Source organism: Neodiprion pinetum, chromosome 4, assembly GCF_021155775.2.
Source record: "Neodiprion pinetum isolate iyNeoPine1 chromosome 4, iyNeoPine1.2, whole genome shotgun sequence".
In the NCBI taxonomy this organism is placed as follows: Eukaryota; Metazoa; Arthropoda; class Insecta; order Hymenoptera; family Diprionidae; genus Neodiprion; species Neodiprion pinetum.
Window position 1 is genome coordinate 12687807 of NC_060235.2, and position 22818 is coordinate 12710624.

The window sequence follows — 22818 nt, forward strand, 5'->3', positions numbered from 1 at the left end:
CAAATCCAACCGAGAATTTCTTTGCCGCAAGCTCGTCCGACCATGGTTTTTTAATTATAAACGATAGCGTTAGGCTAATCAGAGTGCACCATTTCATCTGGATTTGCCGCCACGGAAATTGCTGTTTTCTTCGTCTGGGTGAATTATTATTTTTCGGTTACAAAGTAAATATCGGCACCCCCCCTCTCTCCCTGTTGTACCCCTTCTCGAGCGCTGACCTCGGTATTGTTGCCGCGGCACACGCTGCCGGCCGCACACCCACGGACGCACACTCGTGTGTGTGAAACATAAGCGAATGCCCAGCTACACAATACTACGAAACACACATCTACGAGGGAAAATAAAAATAAATCTCCAAATAAATCAGCGGATTTAAGATTTAATGTTACAAAACACTTCCAATCATCGATGTATGCATAAAACTAGAGATTTTAGACGGTTGATATGCCGTTAGGGTTCATAATTAGTCATTCAATCAATCTGAATTATGCTTTCCGAACATTTTTTGTGTCTTTGCAACATAATTTTTCCACTAGTTTGAAATTCATCATTGACATCCGATTTTTCAATAATGCGAGGGAAAAATAACTCGCTGAATTGACGTGTCAATAGGTTTGTAAATCAGTTACGATTCACCTGAGTTGACACAAAATAACTGAATAAATGAGAATTCACTGAATCACTAAAAATGATAACCGAAATCATCAGAATTATTTGAGATATAACTGAATTAGGAAGAGTTGTAATAAGTCAAGTTACTTTGAATAACTTTAGATTCGTGCCAAAATTTTATGTTTAGAGAGAAAAATAATTAAATTCAAATAAAAAAGTAATTTTAAATCAGGAAGAAGAAAATTTCCAAATACCTGAATTCAAATGAAGCAATTTGAATTTAATAAATCTATCCGAATTTGAGGAAAAATAATAATTATTATTTGGAATAGAAAAATGAAGTCGAATTACATGAATAAATTCAATTAATTCAACTAAAAAAAATATGGTGTCATTCAAATTCCCAGTTATTTCCTCGTCGATTCATTGTGGGTCTGGAGTGGTAAGTAACGTTGAAATTGTTGAGATCAATGCTAGTGATGGCCACTTATCTGAGAATAATCGATGTATCGATTAATCGATTTAAACAAAATAATCGGACACGGTTCCATTGAATTGGTAAAAATTGATCAATTTGGTACATTTCTGCGTGCAGTCTTAATATCAGAAGAGATACACTCAGCAAAAGAATTAAAGGAACAGTAGGATTTCTAACTTTTTTCAGTGATTTTTGAAGAGCTGTAACTTGGTGAAAAATAGTCGAATCGTAAAAAACCAAGAAGCATTTCGAAGCTTGAAACGTCTAGTTTGAAATCCTCATCACTAATTTTTTTCTTGAACATCACGCTAAGTGTGACCCTCAGAAATAGCGCAAGGCGAAATTCCTCACAATTTCTGTCTTTTTCAAAAGCGTGCACGAGCTCAAAAAAATTTTTCACCGCTTTGTCAATATTGGATTCATCTAGCCTGATTCTTCAGCTTCAAAACGATCGGTTTTGAACCTCTGTACGACCATTTGTCGTTGAGATATTGGCGTATGAACAAAAAAGGAGCTCTTTTCGTTGATCATCAATATCTCATGAACTAATGATCCCACAGCAAGCTGAACCTGAGTTCCGTGAACGGTAAGAAACGCTCTCAAAGTACGTTCGATAACTTAGTGCAAGATATTTTTTTTTCTAATCTCATTGTTCATCTGAAAAGGTACAAACAAATCGGTTTCTTCTTTAGTTTGGAAAATCCACGTCAACTTTACAAATATTGCGAAAATGACTCATGTTTCCAGGTTTTTTTTTAGTTCAATACATGCCTAAAAACCCCTCGAAATTTAAAATTGATCGGCTGAACCGTAATTGTTGACCGAACCGTCAAAGTTTTATTAAAAATTAAAGGAACATTTTTGTTTTTCCTTAAATGGCAAATAATGATGATTAAAGTGGAAAAATGACTATTCCGTTATTTTTATTCACAATTTCCCAACAAGTACGCTTTAAATCTTGGACAAAGAGAGAAATTTGAAATTTTATTTTTCTTTAGTTTTTCAAAATTCTAAATCTTTTTTTTTCAGATTTCAACAAAAATTGTGTTCTTTTGCTTCCAATTATTCATGAACGATGTTTCAAATACTCGAACTTTTTTTAAATTGTCAAGAAAATCGTTTTCACGCAATTTTTCACCGCCAGCATTAGCATTACCCAAAGCGTGCCGCGTGGAGGTTGCATGGTCGGATTCACGCTTCTCGTCTGTCTGTCTGTCCGTCTATCCGTCTATCCGCCTGTCCGTCTTTCTGTAAGATCTGTGCGTGCGTAAGTGCGTGTGTGTTAGTGTGCGTTCAAAAACGCGTATGTCCACCACGGCCCTGGATTACGGCGTTCAATCTGTCCGTCATATTGATGCATCTTCTTATCACCGCTTGAGGAATAGTCCTCCAAATTCGGACAGATGGACAGGCATAAAGACATACAGACGTACAGACAGACAGACATCGTTCATGAATAATTGGAAGCAAAAGAACACAATTTTTGTTGAAATCTGAAAAAAAAAGATTTAGAATTTTGAAAAACTAAAGAAAAATAAAATTTCAAATTTCTCTCTTTGTCCAAGATTTAAAGCGTACTTGTTGGGAAATTGTGAATAAAAATAACGGAATAGTCATTTTTCCACTTTAATCATCATTATTTGCCATTTAAGGAAAAACAAAAATGTTCCTTTAATTTTTAATAAAACTTTGACGGTTCGGTCAACAATTACGGTTCAGCCGATCAATTTTAAATTTCGAGGGGTTTTTAGGCATGTATTGAACTAAAAAAAAACCTGGAAACATGAGTCATTTTCGCAATATTTGTAAAGTTGACGTGGATTTTCCAAACTAAAGAAGAAACCGATTTGTTTGTACCTTTTCAGATGAACAATGAGATTAGAAAAAAAAATATCTTGCACTAAGTTATCGAACGTACTTTGAGAGCGTTTCTTACCGTTCACGGAACTCAGGTTCAGCTTGCTGTGGGATCATTAGTTCATGAGATATTGATGATCAACGAAAAGAGCTCCTTTTTTGTTCATACGCCAATATCTCAACGACAAATGGTCGTACAGAGGTTCAAAACCGATCGTTTTGAAGCTGAAGAATCAGGCTAGATGAATCCAATATTGACAAAGCGGTGAAAAATTTTTTTGAGCTCGTGCACGCTTTTGAAAAAGACAGAAATTGTGAGGAATTTCGCCTTGCGCTATTTCTGAGGGTCACACTTAGCGTGATGTTCAAGAAAAAAATTAGTGATGAGGATTTCAAACTAGACGTTTCAAGCTTCGAAATGCTTCTTGGTTTTTTACGATTCGACTATTTTTCACCAAGTTACAGCTCTTCAAAAATCACTGAAAAAAGTTAGAAATCCTACTGTTCCTTTAATTCTTTTGCTGAGTGTATCTCTTCTGATATTAAGACTGCACGCAGAAATGTACCAAATTGATCAATTTTTACCAATTCAATGGAACCGTGTCCGATTATTTTGTTTAAATCGATTAATCGATACATCGATTATTCTCAGATAAGTGGCCATCACTAGCATTGATCTCAACAATTTCAACGTTACTTACCACTCCAGACCCACAATGAATCGACGAGGAAATAACTGGGAATTTGAATGACACCATATTTTTTTTAGTTGAATTAATTGAATTTATTCATGTAATTCGACTTCATTTTTCTATTCCAAATAATAATTATTATTTTTCCTCAAATTCGGATAGATTTATTAAATTCAAATTGCTTCATTTGAATTCAGGTATTTGGAAATTTTCTTCTTCCTGATTTAAAATTACTTTTTTATTTGAATTTAATTATTTTTCTCTCTAAACATAAAATTTTGGCACGAATCTAAAGTTATTCAAAGTAACTTGACTTATTACAACTCTTCCTAATTCAGTTATATCTCAAATAATTCTGATGATTTCGGTTATCATTTTTAGTGATTCAGTGAATTCTCATTTATTCAGTTATTTTGTGTCAACTCAGGTGAATCGTAACTGATTTACAAACCTATTGACACGTCAATTCAGCGAGTTATTTTTCCCTCGCATTATTGAAAAATCGGATGTCAATGATGAATTTCAAACTAGTGGAAAAATTATGTTGCAAAGACACAAAAAATGTTCGGAAAGCATAATTCAGATTGATTGAATGACTAATTATGAACCCTAACGGCATATCAACCGTCTAAAATCTCTAGTTTTATGCATACATCGATGATTGGAAGTGTTTTGTAACATTAAATCTTAAATCCGCTGATTTATTTGGAGATTTATTTTTATTTTCCCTCGTAGATGTGTGTTTCGTAGTATTGTGTAGCTGGGCATTCGCTTATGTTTCACACACACGAGTGTGCGTCCGTGGGTGTGCGGCCGGCAGCGTGTGCCGCGGCAACAATACCGAGGTCAGCGCTCGAGAAGGGGTACAACAGGGAGAGAGGGGGGGTGCCGATATTTACTTTGTAACCGAAAAATAATAATTCACCCAGACGAAGAAAACAGCAATTTCCGTGGCGGCAAATCCAGATGAAATGGTGCACTCTGATTAGCCTAACGCTATCGTTTATAATTAAAAAACCATGGTCGGACGAGCTTGCGGCAAAGAAATTCTCGGTTGGATTTGAGTCAGGTATCACGCTGGCTCGTCCGTGTCCACCAATTTAGGGACATCCTGTATTTAAACGATTAAAAATACGTGTAATGCTACGAATGAACGTGGCAATAATCTTGATTTTGTGAAAGTTTTGGGTAAAACTATGATTTCGGTTGGTGATGCTTCGAGCGAATCTTAGCGTCTGTTTGCTGAAATTAGCGCGAAACAATGCCAGATCTTCGATTGTCATTTAATACGCCTGACGCGTCGAGCTGCGTCCGTTGGTTACAATAATTAGGATATCGTACGATCCCGAATGTATTCATTTGTTATTACACGCTGCTGTCCGACAGTTCGTGAAATAACCAACAGACGCAGCTCGGCGCGTCAGGCGTAGTAAATGACAATCGAAGATCTGGCATTGTTTCGAGCTAATTTCAGCAAACAGACGCTAAGATTCGCTCGAAGCGTCACCAGCCAATATCCGAGTTTCAACCAAAACTTAAAAAAAATCGAGATTATCGCCACGTTTATTCGTTGCATTACCCGTAGTTTCAATCGTTTAAATATTCTCATTACGTTTATAATCGTTAAGTTACCGTGAAGTGTTGTGATAATTGTTAATTTTACACGTTTAACTGTAGCGTAGTTAGCTGTTAAAGAATATTTTTATTTTACCAATAATCTTACCAACGTTGATTTACTGTAGCTGTATTGTTAGAATAATTGTACTAGAAAATTAGAGATTAAGATGGACAGGGACGTGCGGACGACCAGGATGCATCGGATACTGGCGGAGACCGGGAACAACTTTACAGGATCGGCGAGGATGTACCGAGAGCGATTCCCGGAGGACGGGCAGCCACCGTCGAGGCAGTCTTTTCGAAGGTACGATGTTCGCAATGAAATAATTTTCAGAATTGCATAATCGTGTTAATTTGCACTAGAACTCTATGCAGCTTGCGCGCATTGCCCTGAATAATATATTTTAAACATTTATGCGACATAACTGTCGGCTACGTCGATTTTTTTCCTGCAAGAAGCCGATGCTTGTGAAACTTTGCAACAATGTATGATTCGAGTATGCGAAACTTCATCTCTAGGCTGGCGGCAACGGAGCAGGAGCACGGCGTGCTGAAGCGGGCACGAGAGCAGCGCATCAAGCCGGTGCGGGATGGCCCAGTCCGAGCAGCGGTGGAACACGCCGTCCAGGAAAACGGAAGACAGAGCCTCAGACGCCTCGCGAGGACACTGCGTACGTTCATTTTTTCTTCGTTATATTTTTTCTCAATTTAATTTATTCTCAGATGTACGTATGGGGCATTCCGTGCCAAATTCGCTAATTTCAACACTCTCTATTATTGGTTTTCTTGAATTTTTTTGACGCAATAGTGTCTATAAAACTACCAATTGCCGTGCAACATTTTTCCGTGTATCCGCTTCGGGGTGAAGAATATCCAAACCTTTTCCAGGATCTGTGAGAACGCTAAAAAATTCAATTTCGTGTTTTCATCAATTTCAGATCGACCCCGTGATTAGATGATTTTTCAAATATTGCTTCCGGCGTTTCCAGAAATTTCCAACTGACCAGAATTAACCGTATTTTAGTTATTCGCATTAAAATCAATGGTGCGCGGGCAACCTGAACTGTTCGTTTCATGCGAGGGGGAAATAATTCGAGATTTGAGTAACACGGTAATTGTTTGAGTTGAATTAATCTGAATAAATTAATGTAATTTAACTTAATTTTCTTATTTGAAATCAATTCTTTTAAGTGAGGTAGATTCATATGATTCAACTTGATTCGTTTCAATTCATAAATTTCAATTCTTGATAATTCACGCTAATTCAAGTGAGGTTGAAAAGTTTTGAATTCGTTCTATCGCATTTCCAATTAATTCAAATTATTTTTCTTAACTCTACTTCATTTCACATTTTTATTTAATTTTTACTCTCTGTAAACATATAATTCTGGCATGAACCCAAAGTTATTTGAATATGGGCTATTCCGCGTCAACCGAATCACTCATGTCTGAGATATTTTTTAATTTGACATGTGGATTATGTGGGAGGATTTAGATTTTTGTGCCAAAGCGCGAATCTCATAATGCAAAATTCGATTTTTTATTAACAATAACAAATTAGACTCCCATTTTTTTCAAAAATTCATAACTTTGGCAAAAAATTAGATACAATATATTTTTTTTTCAAATTACGCGGAAAGCTCCATGGAATTTAAAAAAAAATACGAAACGGTAAAAAAAAGTTGTTATCAATTGTTTATTTGACAATTAATTTTTCAAAGATTTTTAAAACAGTGACTGACACGATCAAAAAATTTTTTTATAATTCTGACATGTTCCTTGAACTGTACTACAACCTGTGAATTAATTCCAGAGGGGTGTTTTTCTTCGTTTTCGAGTAAAAAATCATTAAAGGTGTCGATGCGCATGAAATTGCGGCGCGCCGAGTCTCTACGTATTGGCGGGCGGCCGGTTGCCGTCCACCGCTACCCCGCGGTGGCCTCGTAGCGTTATTTTAGAGTCATTTTCACAATGTAGGACATGATTGCAGAATCTGAAAAAAATACTGTAGCTTCACAAGGCCTGCTCAAAGCGATAAGTGAAGTTTCAGGAATGTGTTTTTCACCGTTTTTTTATTACAGAGATTCAAAATAACGGTTACACACCATGAAAGGGCACATAAATGATAATAATTACATAACTTGCTACTTATTTTAAAATAAAAACACATTCTTGAAACTTCACTTATCGCTTTGAGCAGGCCTTGTGAAGGTACAGTATTTTTTTCAGATTCTCCAATCGTGTCCTACATCGTGAAAATGACTGAAATAACCCTGCGACGCCACCGCGGTGTAGCGGTGGACGGCAACCGGCCGCCCGCCATTACGTAGAGACTCGGCGCGCCGCAATTTCATGCGCATCGACACCTTTAATGATTTTTAACTCGAAAACGAAAAAAAACACCTCTCTGGAATTAATTCACAGGTTGTAGTACAGTTCAAGGAACATGTCGGAATTTAAAAAAAATTTTTTGATCGTGTCAGTCACTGTTTTAAAAATCTTTGAAAAATTAATTGTTAAATAAACAATTGATAACAACTTTTTTTTACCGTTTCGTATTTTTTTTAAATTCTATGGAGCTTTCCGCGTAATTTGAAAAAAAAATATATTGTATCTAATTCTTTGCCAAGGTTATGAATTTTTGAAAAAAATGGGAGTCTAATTTGTTATTGTTAATAAAAAATCGAATTTTGCATTATGAGATTCGCGCTTTTGCACAAGAATCTAACTTCTCCTACACAATCCACATGCCGAATTAAAAAAATATCTGAGAGATGACTGATCCGGTTGACGCGGAATAGCCCATATACTTGATTTAATTTTCCGTAATTCAGTTGTGTCTCAGTTAATTCTAAACATTTCAGTTATATTTAGTGATTCAGTTAATTCTCATTAATCAAGTTATTCTACATTCATCCAGGTGAATTGTAATTAAGCCGAAAATCCATTGACTCGTCAGTTCGGCGAGATATTTCCCCGTCGGTTTGATGCGAAATTTTATTACCAAGTCATACCTCGTTCTGTTGGGTGAGATTTATTAGAGACGAGACAATCCTGGACACAAATTCAACGTATATTTAGGGGTCAATGCGATAATTGTCTCTTCGTGCTTTCTAAAAGGAGTAATTAATTCCCTACAGAGGTTCCTCGAGAATCTGTGAGAAAAATCGCACGCGAGCTGAACCGTCCGTTCAAGTACCAGCCGGTGCAAAAGCTGTGCCCAGGTGATGCCGAACGAAGACTGACGTACTGTCGCTGGGGACTGGAGCGTCTGCAGGAGGATCCCGATTTCTTCAGGAACGTGTGCTTCACGGACGAAGCGCTGTTCACGAACCTCGAACTCGTCAACAAGCAGAACTGTCGTTGGTGGGCTCCGGAAAACCCACACTGGATCGTCGAACAGGACAACCAGCACCGTTGGAAGCTCCACGTCTGGGTTGGAGTATTACAGGACAGGATCCTCGGGCCCATTTTCCTCGACGGAAATCTCACGTCAGCCAAGTACACGACCGTACTCACCGAGGAACTCCCCCGCCTGATGGACGGAAACCCCATCCGTATGGACCAGGTTTGGTGGCAGCAGGACGGGGCCCCTGCCCACAACAGTAACGCGAACAAGGCAATCCTGGACGCCATGTTCCCGGAGCGCTGGATCGGTACGAGAGGTCCGGTTAGGTGGCCAGCGCGCTCACCAGATCTAACCGTCTGTGATTTCTGGTTCTGGAGTAGAGTCAAGGAAATCGTCTACGAACGGGCCCCCACAACAAAACACGACATGCGCCACCGCATCGCCGAAGCGTGTGCCGCTATTCCTGTTAGGGAGATGCAACGGGTGCGAGGGTCTATCCGGAAACGGCTCGCACTCACTGTCCAGCAGAACGGAGGGCACATCGAGCATCTCCTCAGGCAACGGAACCAGGAATGAAATGTGAGATATGATTCTTTTTACAAATCTTCAATGATTGACAACGCGAAACTATCATGAATTATTATTATTGTTATTTAGAGGGTTGAAAAAAAAATCCTCAGATGTGTGAAAATAGTATAACAGAAGTGGTGGGACGTCAAAACTCTCTTTGTTTTCTACCGCACACAAAACTGTATATGATGTTTGAATAACATAGGAATCGTTATCATCAAAAAGGCACCTCGTATTTTTCTTATTGTGCTGTTTAATGTTGAAAATAGGTTAGACGATAGTCCCGTGGGATCTCGAGGATAAGCAAGGTACGGCTGTCGGCGGACACGAAGAGCTGGCAAAATCAGACGTGAAACGCAAGACAAGTTTCTTTTTATTAAACGCTCGTATTAAACACTACAAAACTGTAATGATTGATTCTTATTGCGAAGAAATTTGAGCTTCAGCGTTTCTGTAATGCGAGAATGGTGTCACGAAAATCGTAAAAAGTCGAGTGCACATTCGTTTGTTTTTGATGCACGTTAAACTGCATCTGTAGTTTCAAAAATGTCAAATCTAATTTTATCAAAATATGTGCCTCGTATTTTTCTAATCCTCATATTTGATTCTCAAAAACAGATGCGACGACAGTTCCGTGTGGTGTGGACGACAGCTAGGAATGGCTTTTGGCGGACGATAACACAGAACGAGACGAGAAATGAAATGCAAGACAAGTTTCTTTCCATTAAACGCTCGTATTAAACACTACAAAACTCTAATGATTGATTCTTATTGCGAAGAAATTTGAGCTTCAGCGTTTCTGTAACGCGAGAATAGTGTCACGAAAATCGTAAAAAGTCGAGTGTAAATTCGCTTGTTTTTGATGCACGTTAAACTGCATCTGTAGTTTCAAAAATGTCAAATCTAATTTTATCAAAATATGTGCCTCGTATTTTTCTAATCCTCATATTTGATTCTCAAAAACAGATGCGACGACAGTTCCGTGTGGTGTGGACGACAGCTAGGAATGGCTTTTGGCGGACGATAACACAGAACGAGACGAGAAATGAAATGCAAGACAAGTTTCTTTCCATTAAACGCTCGTATTAAACACTACAAAACTCTAATGATTGATTCTTATTGCGAAGAAATTTGAGCTTCAGCGTTTCTGTAATGCGAGAATAGTGTCACGAAAATCGTAAAAAGTCGAGTGTAAATTCGCTTGTTTTTGATGCACGTTAAACTGCATCTGTAGTTTCAAAAATGTCAAATCAAATTTTATCAAAATATGTGCCTCGTAATTTTCTAATCCTCATATTTGATTCTCAAAAACAGATGCGACGACAATTCCGTGTGGTGTGAACGACAGCTAGGAATGGCTTTTGGCGGACGATAACACAGAACGAGACCAGAAATGAAATACAAGACAAGTTTCTTTTTACTACAGGCTCGTATTGAATACTACTGAACTCTAATGAATCTTATTGCAAATAAACCTGAGTTTCAGCGTTTCTGTAACGCGAGAATGGTGTCACGAAAATGGTGAAAAGTCTAGTTCACATCCGTTTGTTAGATTTAATTTTATCAAAATATTTGCCTCGTATTGTTCTAATCGTGATATTTGATTCTCAAAAACAGGTACGACGACAGTTCCGTGGGGTGTGGACGACAGCAAGGAACGGTTTTTGGTGGTGGTTTTAGTGGGTATTCTGTAAGGCGAGTCCCACACTCCTGGGAGTGACGGTACCCTACCTAGGGCGGTCCATAAAGGATTTCCCCACCGATTTGGCCATACGCAAAGAAAAAAAAAAAAAAAAAAAAAAAAATAAATAAATAAGTAAATGAATGAATAAATAAATGAATGAATCAATGAATGAATCAATGAATGAATCAATGAATAAATAAATGAATGAATCAATGAATAATTAAATCAATGAATGAATGAATGAATAAATAAATAAATAAATAAATTAAATAATTAAAAATAATTATGTGTACACGCACGAATACAGTATCTCAGATCACGTCGATTCAGAAATTCAAACTTGTATGTCGAGGTGGTGCACTCGTGATCTGTGAAAAAATACATCATTTACAATAATGCTGCGTCCGTTTCATAATGCATTAAATTTTCAGTAAATAATGCATCAATTCAATGTCTCCAACAAAATGTTGTGTAGCTACATTATGAAACTGCGACTACAGTCGCAATTAAAACAAAGAAACGAATAAATGCGTTAATCAAACGAATTCATGGAACACTTTTCAAATTGTCCTGAAAGTAACAGCACCGAGTAGCGGAAAACGATCTGTTGGTAATACTTTTACACTAAATGGTCACTAATTTTGATAAGATAATTATCATTTTTAAATTGTCATCAAGTACGGTTAAGCATAGGGTACGACGTGTGGGTTGACAATGTGCAAATGGCCGCCGTCACAGAGATTATGTACAAGAGTCGGAAAGAAACGAACCGAGCACTCTTCAAAATTATCTTAGACAACGATAGTTTGACAGAGATGAGTCCAACCGGGAAAGGCAAACACGAAGCAATGCCGGAGAATATTTATTACGCAGTGAAAAGTAATTACGCATTATTCAATGTATGAAATGTAGCGGGCAACATTGCAAATATTATGCCCGCGTCCCTGTAAATTTCAGCATTCGTTGAAAAAATTTTCAGCGAGGAGGACGGATTAACATAAGAGGAGTATCGAAGGTGCATAATTCTGTTGTGCAATACTATGCGCGATCCGAAAAAATAATGGATTCCCGAATTTACGCATTGTACATATTTTGAATGAAACAAAATATTTCATTGCACATGTAAAAACCAATCAAACATTTGTATTACCATATCTGTAAGGAATTGTATAGAATTAAGTATCAAATCTCTGGATCGGTTTACAAACTCAATATTAGTTTGCTAATTATTGTCATTGACGAACTGTCATTGAATTGAAATGGAAAGTGAAGCGTAGCGATCGCATTTACGAAAAAATACTGTCTTTGTCGCCCACGAAATGGAAAAATCACAGGTAAAAGGTAGATGAATCATAACCTGACGATTATTCCTTCATGCTTCTACTTCTGTCATAACATCGGCCATACTTTCGCCGTACTTTAACGATACCTCAGCCTGTCGTGCTTCGTACATACTTATGTCATCTAGATAAGAATAGTACGATTTTCGTATTGAAGTAAAGAGCAATGGAAGGGTTTCGTTCTAAACAAATGCGAGTCATTTCGTTCTTACGCATTACGTATCAATTTGTCGGACAATTAACGAAATTCCAGAATGCAACGGCATATTTTCATCGAAAATAATTTCGAACCGTGGTTTACTGTCCCCGGTTTGATCATTGCGTGAAAATAACGCTGGGTCGTGGCAATATTGCGCTCATTGTTACTACTAGAATCACAGAAAAGTCGGCCACCCATGTGCTTTGTTGCCGCGGAAATATTCGACGTACGAAAGTAAATACACGGTGTCAGAATTAACCAATTTTCGCGCATCGTTCTCCAGAATATAAATAAACTGACCTAGAATTTTGCGACGAACAAGCAATACACTGTCAAAATTCGGGTGGATTCTGTTCGTTTCTTCAAATCATTTTTGTGTAAAATAAGAGTGATAAGCCTTTGTCAATAATGCTGCACTTTGACGGAATCGGGATGATTCGATGATCATTTTCGAAAGAATTTCAATTTTTGCGCTACATCATCTCGACGTCGCCGCGTCGGCAAACGGTAATAGCGGGATCTTGATCGGCCGGATCGGCCACGCGCGAGCGTTCGCTAACCTCCGTGCTACAACGGTTGTCACTGGCAACCGATGATAACAAAATGCTTGTTAACCTCCCGTTATGCTGCTTTCGTGTAATTATCATTGATAATTTTAAATGCGGACGTTTTTGTCACGCTTCTCTCAATGCAGATATTTTCAAACTACTAATCTTGCTGCTCGCCTAGGTGCAAACAGAGAAAGTCAGTCCAACGAAACTCATCGCGCAGAATCGTCAATGACATATCGTATACCGCTACCTGGACTCGGGTGAAGTTGGCGCTGGTCGATTTTGCCAGATATTTCAATTCCACCTGTTCCGCCAGTTGGTACCGAATTTTCGACAAAAAGTTCGAATTTTGAGATTTATTTCTGGGTGATTGGTTTGACGAATCCCGGAAAATTTTTGATATCCGCGCTCAGGATTTTGCGTCTTTTCAGAAAAAAAAATTAAACCCTATTTTTGGTCTCGAAATCAAAAATTTTTTTTTCGCGCGCAAAAACGGTTGTTTCTAGAAAAATTTTGACTTCACTATCGGAGAGATCGTCGCAAATCCTTTAAAAATCGTGCAAAAAATTTCTCAAATTATCACACGGCTAGATTTTGGAGGGGGGTGGCCACCTTATCGTGGTCACCCTGTATATATATATATACATGTATATATGAATATATATATGTATATTATGATTTTCAATTTACTTTTGAAAAAAGGGAAATTGAAAAAAAAAAAATTTTTTCCACAATATTTCAATTTTTTAAAATTATGTATAATTATCAGAAAAATCCTAAATATTTTCAATTATCCGCTTGTTTTTTATTTTATTTCATTTTTGTATAATTTTTTTCATTCACAATCATTTTTTATTTTATTACATAATTCACCTCAATCAACTTCATTTATATTCTATTATATTAAGGTATAATATAAATATATATAAATATATATAAATATATATACATATATATACATATATATATATATATATATATGTCAAGGATGATGAAATGAATAACGAGGAGAATTATCACCGCTTATTTCTATTCGGTCTCCAGAGAAACTACGGCAAAGATCAATAACAGAATAAACATTGAACATTCCGAATCTTGTGATTAACGTTGAATTTTGAAAAAGCTTTGTTCAATAAGTTAAGTTTCGTTTTATCTTGTGAAAGAATAAAAAGGTGGTTCAACATGCGTCCCACACGCAAGACACAAAGTTCACGAGTGTTAGCTGGCCATTCTCCGACATCAGAAGTGGGATACCGAAGGGACGCGGAACCATCCATTTCAGAATTACCGTCCGAGACTCCTCAACGCAATTCTGATACTTTGGAAGATCGTTGGCAAATTTTGTTTGAGATTCAGAATAAAAATATGATGGAGTTAATTCGAAAAATGCAAAGTCCAACTGCTGATTCTCGTCATGAAGTTACTTTTCCGCTATTCAATCCGGATGAGCAAAATATCAATGCACAAGCTTGGTGCTCGACAGCTAGCTTGTGTATGCAAGAACAGGAACTTCAAGGGAGCAAGTTAGTAAATGCGTTGAGTAAAGCTATGAAAGGATCAGCTGCATCTTGGTTTCCTCAAATCAGCTTTAACGGAATGACTTGGGAACAATTTAAAAACATTTTTCTCGCGCGATATGAAATTATTGAAACTCCCGCGGCGACGTTACTTTCGTTATATTCTGGACAGCCAAATGGAGATGAAAATATCGCTGCATATTCGAGTCGAGTTTTAAGTGTTCTTATTTCACGACTACAACTGATGAATTCCGAAGAAATTGCTGTTTCGATTGTTCTTTCTCATGTGGCTCAGTTGGATCCACGTTTAAAACGTTTGGCTCTTACTACGGAAATAAGTTCTCGAACGAAGTTACAACAAGAACTTATGGCAGTTGATTACCGAAAAAGAGCTTTTCCTTTTTCTCAAGCCAGAGAGGGCTCATCGTTCGATTCCAAACGATTGAGAACTTATGTATCTTCATTAAAATGCTTTCACTGTGGAAAATTTGGACACAAAATATCGGAGTGTCGAAGTCGTTCATTGAGCACCATCCCGGACAACTTTGGAAATCTTTCAAAGAAAATACCCTCCACCGCTGTGAAATCTTCTGTGACGTGCTTCAAATGTGGAGAAGTTGGACATGTTTCTACAAGCTGCAAGAAGTCTTCTGGATCTGGACAAAATACCCTTGCTCAAGCTCAAATGGAGCGTCGTGTTAATTCGTGTTCTATTCAACCGACTTTTGGCGAGTTACTACATTCCGGTGAGAAGTTTTCATTTTGTTTTGATTCCGGTGCTGAATGCTCTCTGATTAAAGAAAGCATTGCTAAAAAAATTTCAGGAAAACGTTAGAACTTTGTAGTCATTCTTTCCGGTATCGGTCCTTCCAGTATTCAAAGTGTCATTCAAATCTTGGCACAAGTGACTATAAATGATCATTGCCTGGAAATTTTATTTCATGTGATTCATGATGATTTTCTTAGTACTGAAATTCTTGTTGGAAGAGAAATATTATCTTTTGGTTACTCAATAGAAATGACAGTTGACAGTTTAGTTCTAAAAAGAATTCCGAGGGTTAATGTTTGTGAAGTAGACTATCATTCATTTAATTTTGACGAAATAAAAACAGACGTTTCTGAACTTGACAAACGTCTCTTGGTTGATGTTTTAAACAAATTTCGTTCAACTTTCGCCATAGGAACACCTAAATCTAGAGTAACGACCGGACAACTTGAAATTCGTTTGCTAGATCCTAACCGAACCGTGCAAAGACGACCTTATCGTCTTTCGACTGTTGAACGTCAAATAGTGCGAGATAAAATCAAGGAATTACAAGAGGAGAATGTCATCAGACCCAGTTGTTCTCCTTTTGCTAGTCCCATTATTTTAGTTAAAAAAAAAGATGGTTCTGATCGAATGTGTGTTGATTATCGGGAGCTTAACAATAATACGGTGGCTGATAAATATCCGTTACCGCTTATTGCTGATCAGATAGATAGACTAGGAGGTGCTCATTATTTTACATCTCTTGATATGGCTAGCGGTTTTCACCAAATTCCTATTCACCCAGATTCTATTGAACGGACTGCTTTTGTTACTCCTGACGGGCAGTACGAATATTTAGCAATGCCTTTTGGTTTGAAAAATGCACCTTCTGTTTTTCAGCGAGCAATTAACAAAGCTTTGGGAGATCTAGTGAATACGTCTATTATTTGTTATATGGATGATATTCTCATCCCATCAGAAACAATTATTGAGGGTATTCGAAAATTAGAAGTTGTTTTAGGGGCTTTGACTAAAGCTGGATTTTCAGTCAATCTAAAGAAATGTTCATTTTTGAAAACGAAAATAGAATTTCTTGGTTATCAAGTTTCGGCAGGAGAAATTCGACCAAATCCTCGCAAGGTTATCGCGTTGACTGCACTCCCGCCTCCTCAAACTGTTACTCAACTTAGACAATTTATTGGACTTGCCTCGTATTTTCGGCAATTTATGAAAGGGTTTTCTAAACTTGTTTGTCCTTTGTATAAACTTACTAATGGAAAGGGTAGGATTGATTGGAAACCTGAATTTGAGGAAATTCGAACAAAAATTGTTTCTCACCTGACGAGTTCTCCTCTTTTAATGATTTTTGATCCAAATTTTACTATAGAATTACAGACAGATGCTAGCTCAGTTGGTTACGGTGTAATTTTCGTCCAAAAAGTTGGTGGAAAGGCCCATGTTGTAGCTTATTTTAGCAAAAGAACTACAGAAATAGAGTCGCGATATCATTCGTATGAATTGGAAACACTTGCTGTTGTGAATGCTATTAGGCATTTTCGGCATTATTTACATGGTAGAAAATTTACAGTAGTTACGGATTGTAATTCTCTCAAGGCATCTCGTGCAAAACTTGACTTATCCCCAAGAGTTTATAGATGGTGGGCATTTTTACAGTCATTCGACTTTGATATTGTTTATCGAGAAGGAAAAAATCTATCACATGCAGATTTCTTTTCTCGAAATCCTTTACCTGAGAATGACAAACTGAATGTTGAAACTGTTGAGCAAAAACGTATAAATTTTTCGAAAATTTCTCACGGTTGGTTACAAGCGGAGCAGCAGAAGGATGCCGAAATTCGTGATCTTATTTCTAAATTAGAAAACGATGAACTTGATTCAAATGTTTCTAATACATACGAACTTAAATCTGGAATTTTGTTCAGAAAAATACAGTGAAATAATGACACTCGTATTTTACCAATAATCCCTAAAGCTTTTCAGTGGTCTATAATAAATCATGTTCATGAATCGATTATTCATTTGGGATGGCATAAAACTTTAAAGAAGGCTTACCAACATTATTGGTTTTCTAATATGTCCAAATGTGTCCGAAAATTTGTTGAAAATTGCATTACTTGCCGAATTTCCAAATCTACTTCTGGTAAAATTCAAGCTGAATTACATCCAATCCCAAAGAGTATTCCTTGGCATACTCTTCATATTGATGTTACTGGAAAGCTTAGTGGCAAAAGTAATATTAAAGAATATGTTTTTGTGTTTATTGATGCCTTTACTAAGTTTGTTTTTCTTTACCATACTTTTTCTATTGATGCTGTAAGTGCTATAAAAGCTTTAAAATCAATCGTCACATTATTTGGAGCACCGGTTCGTGTGATTGCTGATCAGGGGAGATGTTTTGCAAACAAAAATTTTCGTGATTTCTGTGCTTCCCATTGCATTAATCTTCATTTGATTGCTACTGGTACTAGTCGAGGCAATGGTCAAGTCGAACGTGTTATGAGTACACTTAAAAATATGCTCACTTCTGTTGAGGTTGATAATAACAGATCTTGGCAGGATTCTCTTGGAGATATTCAACTGGCACTGAATTGTTCCGTCAGTAGTGTAACTAAAGCTACTCCTCTGGAATTGATGATTGGTCGCGTAGCTAGACCGTTGAATCTGTTACCGATTACTGATTGTGAAAAAGAAATTGACTTATCGGAAATCAGAGAGCGAGCAGCCAATATGATTGAGATTAACTCGCAAATTGAAAAATCGCGATTTGATGCCCGAAAGGCAAAATTTTTAAAATTTTCTGTTGGGGATTATGTTTTAATTGAAAATCACGAAAGAAATCAAACAAAATTAAATTCAAAATTTAAAGGGCCATTTCGTGTTATTGAAGTGTTAGACGGAGATCGGTACATTTTAAAATCTCTAAATTGTAATCGAACGTACAAATACGCTCATGACCGTCTTCGAGCAATGCCTGACTGTTCTGTACCTTCAGAATTGGATATCGATTTTGATAAATCTTCTGAAGAGTCATTGAGTATTCAAGGTATTAAATTACAAATTTAATGTGTTATTTTTGGATTAATAACCTGTGACATCCTTGTTGGCGCACCTGTTATAAGAAATTCATCAGAATATTGGAGTAGGAAATGATTGTCATTCCCTTTGGTTTGAGCTTGATCCTAGTGCACACATTCATTACGCTTATTAGTTGCAAGTCGAAAAAAAAAAACCTTACTCATTTCGGTGAGCGGAGATGGCGCAATGTAACGGCTAATGGTGTGGTGCTGTCGCATGAGGCGACTGTGTGTGGAAATGTTGATGTATGGACGGCTTGACGTTGTCATACGGTCACATATGTGAAGCCCAATTAATAATTGGCAATGTGTGTGGAAATTACATATTTGGATAAAAATATAAGTCTCATGAGAGGAATGCAAGTCTTTTGAGAAGATTGTAGTTCTTGCTCTTGTGGAAAGAAGATGATTTCTATGAAATGGGGTGTTGTCACCAGTTTGTCACCGGACTTGTTATTTAGTACGGAATTTGTTATAAATTATGGATTTGTTAAAGCACATCGTGATTTTTGGAATGGTAATATGACCAGGTTGGCCGAACGGTCTAAATATCTTTTAATTTTTGTCTTACAGCACACGAGGACGTGTGATTGTCAGGATTAGCCGTGTCAAGGATAATGAAATGAATAACGAGGAGGATTATCACCGCTTTCTTCTATTCGGTCTCCAGAGAAACTACGGCAAAGATCAATAACAGAATAAACATTGAACATTTTGAATCTTGTGATTAACGTTGAATTTTGAAAAAGCTTTGTTCAATAAGTTAGGTTTCGTTTCATCTTGTGAAAGAATAAAAAGGTGGTTCAACATGCGTCCCACACGCAAGACACAAAGTTCACGAGTGTTAGCTGGCCATTCTCCGACATATATATATGTATGTATATATATATATACAGGGTGTCCCTAAATTGCCTCCCACGGACTAGCCAGCATGATACCTCGTTAAAATCCAACCGAGAATTTCTTTTCCGGAAGCTCGTCCGACGCATAGTTTTTGAATTATAAGCGATAGCGCTAGGCCAATCAGAGTGCACCGTTTCATCTAGATTTGCCGCCACGGAAATTGCTGTTTTGTTCGTCTGGGTGAATTATTATTATTTGTTTACGAATTAAATATCGGCACCTCCCCTCTTTCGCTGCTGTACCCCTTATGCTTGAGGATGCGCTTCTGTTTACACACACAAGTATGCGCCCATGGATGTGCGGCCGGCAGCGTATGCCGCGGCAACAATACCGAGGTCAGCGCTCGAGAAGGGGCACAACAGGGAGAGAGGGGAGGTGCCGATATTCAATTCGTGAACAAATAATAATAATTCACCCAGCGAACAAAACAGCAATATCCGTGGCGGCAAATCTAGATGAAATGGTGCACTTTGATTGGCCTAGCGCTATCGCTTATAATTCAAAAACTATGCGTCGAACGAGCTTCCGGAAAAAAAATTCTCGGTTGGATTTTAACGAGGTATCATGCTGGCTAGTCCGTGGGAGGCAATTTAGGGACACCCTGTATATATATATATATATCTGAATATATGTATGTATATTATAATTTTCAATTTACTTTTAAAAAATAGGAAATTGAGAAAAAAAAATTTTTTCTTACATCATTTCAATTTTTCAAAATTATGTATAACTATTAGAAAAATCCTGAATATTTTTAATTATTCGCTTAGTTTTTATTTTTTTTCATTTTTTCATAATTTTTTCCATTCACAATCATTTTTTATTTCATTACATTGTTTACCTCAATTACCTTTATTTATATTTTATTATATTATTGTATAATATAAATATATATAAATATATATATACATATATATCTATATATATATATATATATATATATATATATATATATATATATATATATATACACACACATTTTTACAAATATATGTATATATATATATATATGTGTCGGTATATATATATATATATATATCTGAATATATATATGTATATTATAATGTTCAGTTTGCTTTTAAAAAGAGGGAAATTAATGAAAAAAAATTTTTTACACAATATTTCAATTTTTCAAAATTATGTATAATTATCAGAAGAATCCCGAATATTTTTCTTTATTCGCTTATTTTTTATTTTATTACAGTTTTTTATGATTTTTCCATCCACAATTATTTTTTAATTTATTACATTATTCACCTCAATTACCTTTATTTATATTCTATTATAATAATGTATAATATAAATATACACAAATATATATATACATATATATCTATACATATATATATATGTGGGGGTGAAGCCTCGGAAAGGCGGAGAGGATGTAGGATTTCCAATTTGTGGATTGTTCATTATAGAAAGCGCGATGATCTCAACACGTCTGGTCAATTCGCTTGCTTTTCCGTGACTGTCGATTTCATCCAAGCGTTGTTATAAACAATTCATTTGTTTGTTCTATATTCAAAGCATGTTGAATAACGCTTGACGCTTGATACGGCGGACTCATTTAAAGTTCAAGTTTCCAATTCACTTGATGATGCATCCTCTTTATTCTTCTCCGACACGGTTATCCTGATAAATCACATGTCCCCATGTGAAGTGATCTGCAAGAAATTCAATTCTCCAGCAGTAAAAGTTCGTTTCAAATGAATTCAATCTTACCTTAATCATTTATATTGAACAGAAAACTTAAATTTCAGTTTCAATCCCACATTTATTGACAATGCAATTAATTTCGATACATATGGAAAATTTTAAAGACTAAATACATTTTTTACATTTCGTTCACTTCCCTTGAGTGACCAACATTTCTATCACTTCCCTTGAGTGACAAATGTTCTTGACCACTTCCCTTGAGTGGTCAATGTCTAATCACTTCCCTTGAGTGATTTTTCTGACACAACTGTTACATGAAGCTGCCCACCGCACACTCACGGTTTCATTGAAGAAATTCCGATTTCGACCGAGCTACGGCTACAAACTTTCATGTAAACAATTTTTCCAAAAGTAATCATGTATTTAGTTTACACTTCGAATATTTACACACTTAAATATTTCATTATTCAAAATTTTCTTTACTCATTTCCAATTCTTCCGGAATGTTACCCTCTGGCATTTTTCGCATCCGGTCATGTGCGTATTCAAATGTACGATTGGAATTCAAAGCTTTCAAAAGATATCTGTTGCCCTCTAAAACTTCAATAATTTTATACGGGCCTTTGTATTTTGCATCTAATTTTGTTTGATTTCTCTCTTCATTCTTCAAAAGAACAAATTCGTTTAAAGAAAATTTGATTACTTTTGCCTTTGTTCGGTCAAACCTTTCCTTCTCATATTCTGCATTTTTGTCAATATTCTCGATTGCAAGTGTTCTAATTTCAGATAAGTCCTCCACATACTCCTCCTCAGAAACAAACATGAGCTCAAGAGGTCTGGCGACTTTTCCTATCATTAATTCGAGAGGACTAGATTTTGTGACTCGGTTGATCGTGCAATTTAGTGCTAATTGTACATCAGGCAATGCATCCTGCCAAGACCGGTCGCCGGTTATTTCTACGGTAGTTAGCATGTTCTTTAGAGTGCTCATTACTCGCTCCACCTGACCATTTGCGCGCGAGCTTCCAGTTGCAATCAAGTGCAACTTAATATTGTGAGCCAAACAAAATTCTCGAAAATCACTATTCGCGAAACAACGACCCTGGTCCGCAATTACGCGAGTGGGAGAGCCAAATAGAGAAATACCAGATTTCAATGCTTTAATGCTATTGCTAGTATCAATATGCAATGTATGACGAAGAAGAACAAATTTGGTGAAAGAATCAATTAAAACGAAAATGTACTCTTTCTTATCATTTTTACCACTTAATTTGCCAGTAGCGTCAATGTGAATGGTATTCCAAGGAATTGCGACTTTAGGAATGGGATGCAATTCAGCCTGAATTTTTCCCGAATTTGTTTTGGAAATTTTACATGTCAAACAATTTTCAACGAATTTTCGAACATATCTTGACATTCCGTCAAACCAGAATGAATCATAAATTTTCTCAAGGGTCTTTTCCCATCCTAAATGTACCAATGCTTCATGGGTAGCGTTAATAACTGACCATCTGTACGCTCGTGGCAAAATAGGTAGAGATCGCGTTTTCCCGTGTCTTTGTATTTTACGAAAAAGAATTCCAGAGCGTAATTCGTAAGTTTTTGCTAATTCGTCATTCAACTTTTCTTCAGTTAAATTTTTAATTAATTTTGAAATTTCTTCATCACGTTGCTGTTCAGCAAAAAGCCATGTATTTGAGAGATTAGTTAAATTGACCTCTTTGTGCTCGGGTTTATTATAATTTTCTTTTATTGAATCTGGTAACGGATTTCTCGAAAAGAAGTCCGCATGACTCATTTTCCTTCCATTTCGGTATACTATATCGAAATCGAAAGCTTGAAGAAAAGCCCACCATCTATGCACTCTCGGAGTAAGATCTTTTTTTTTCTCGAAGATTGCAGAGAGTTGCAATCTGTGACGACAAGAAATTTGCGTCCGTATAAAAAGTG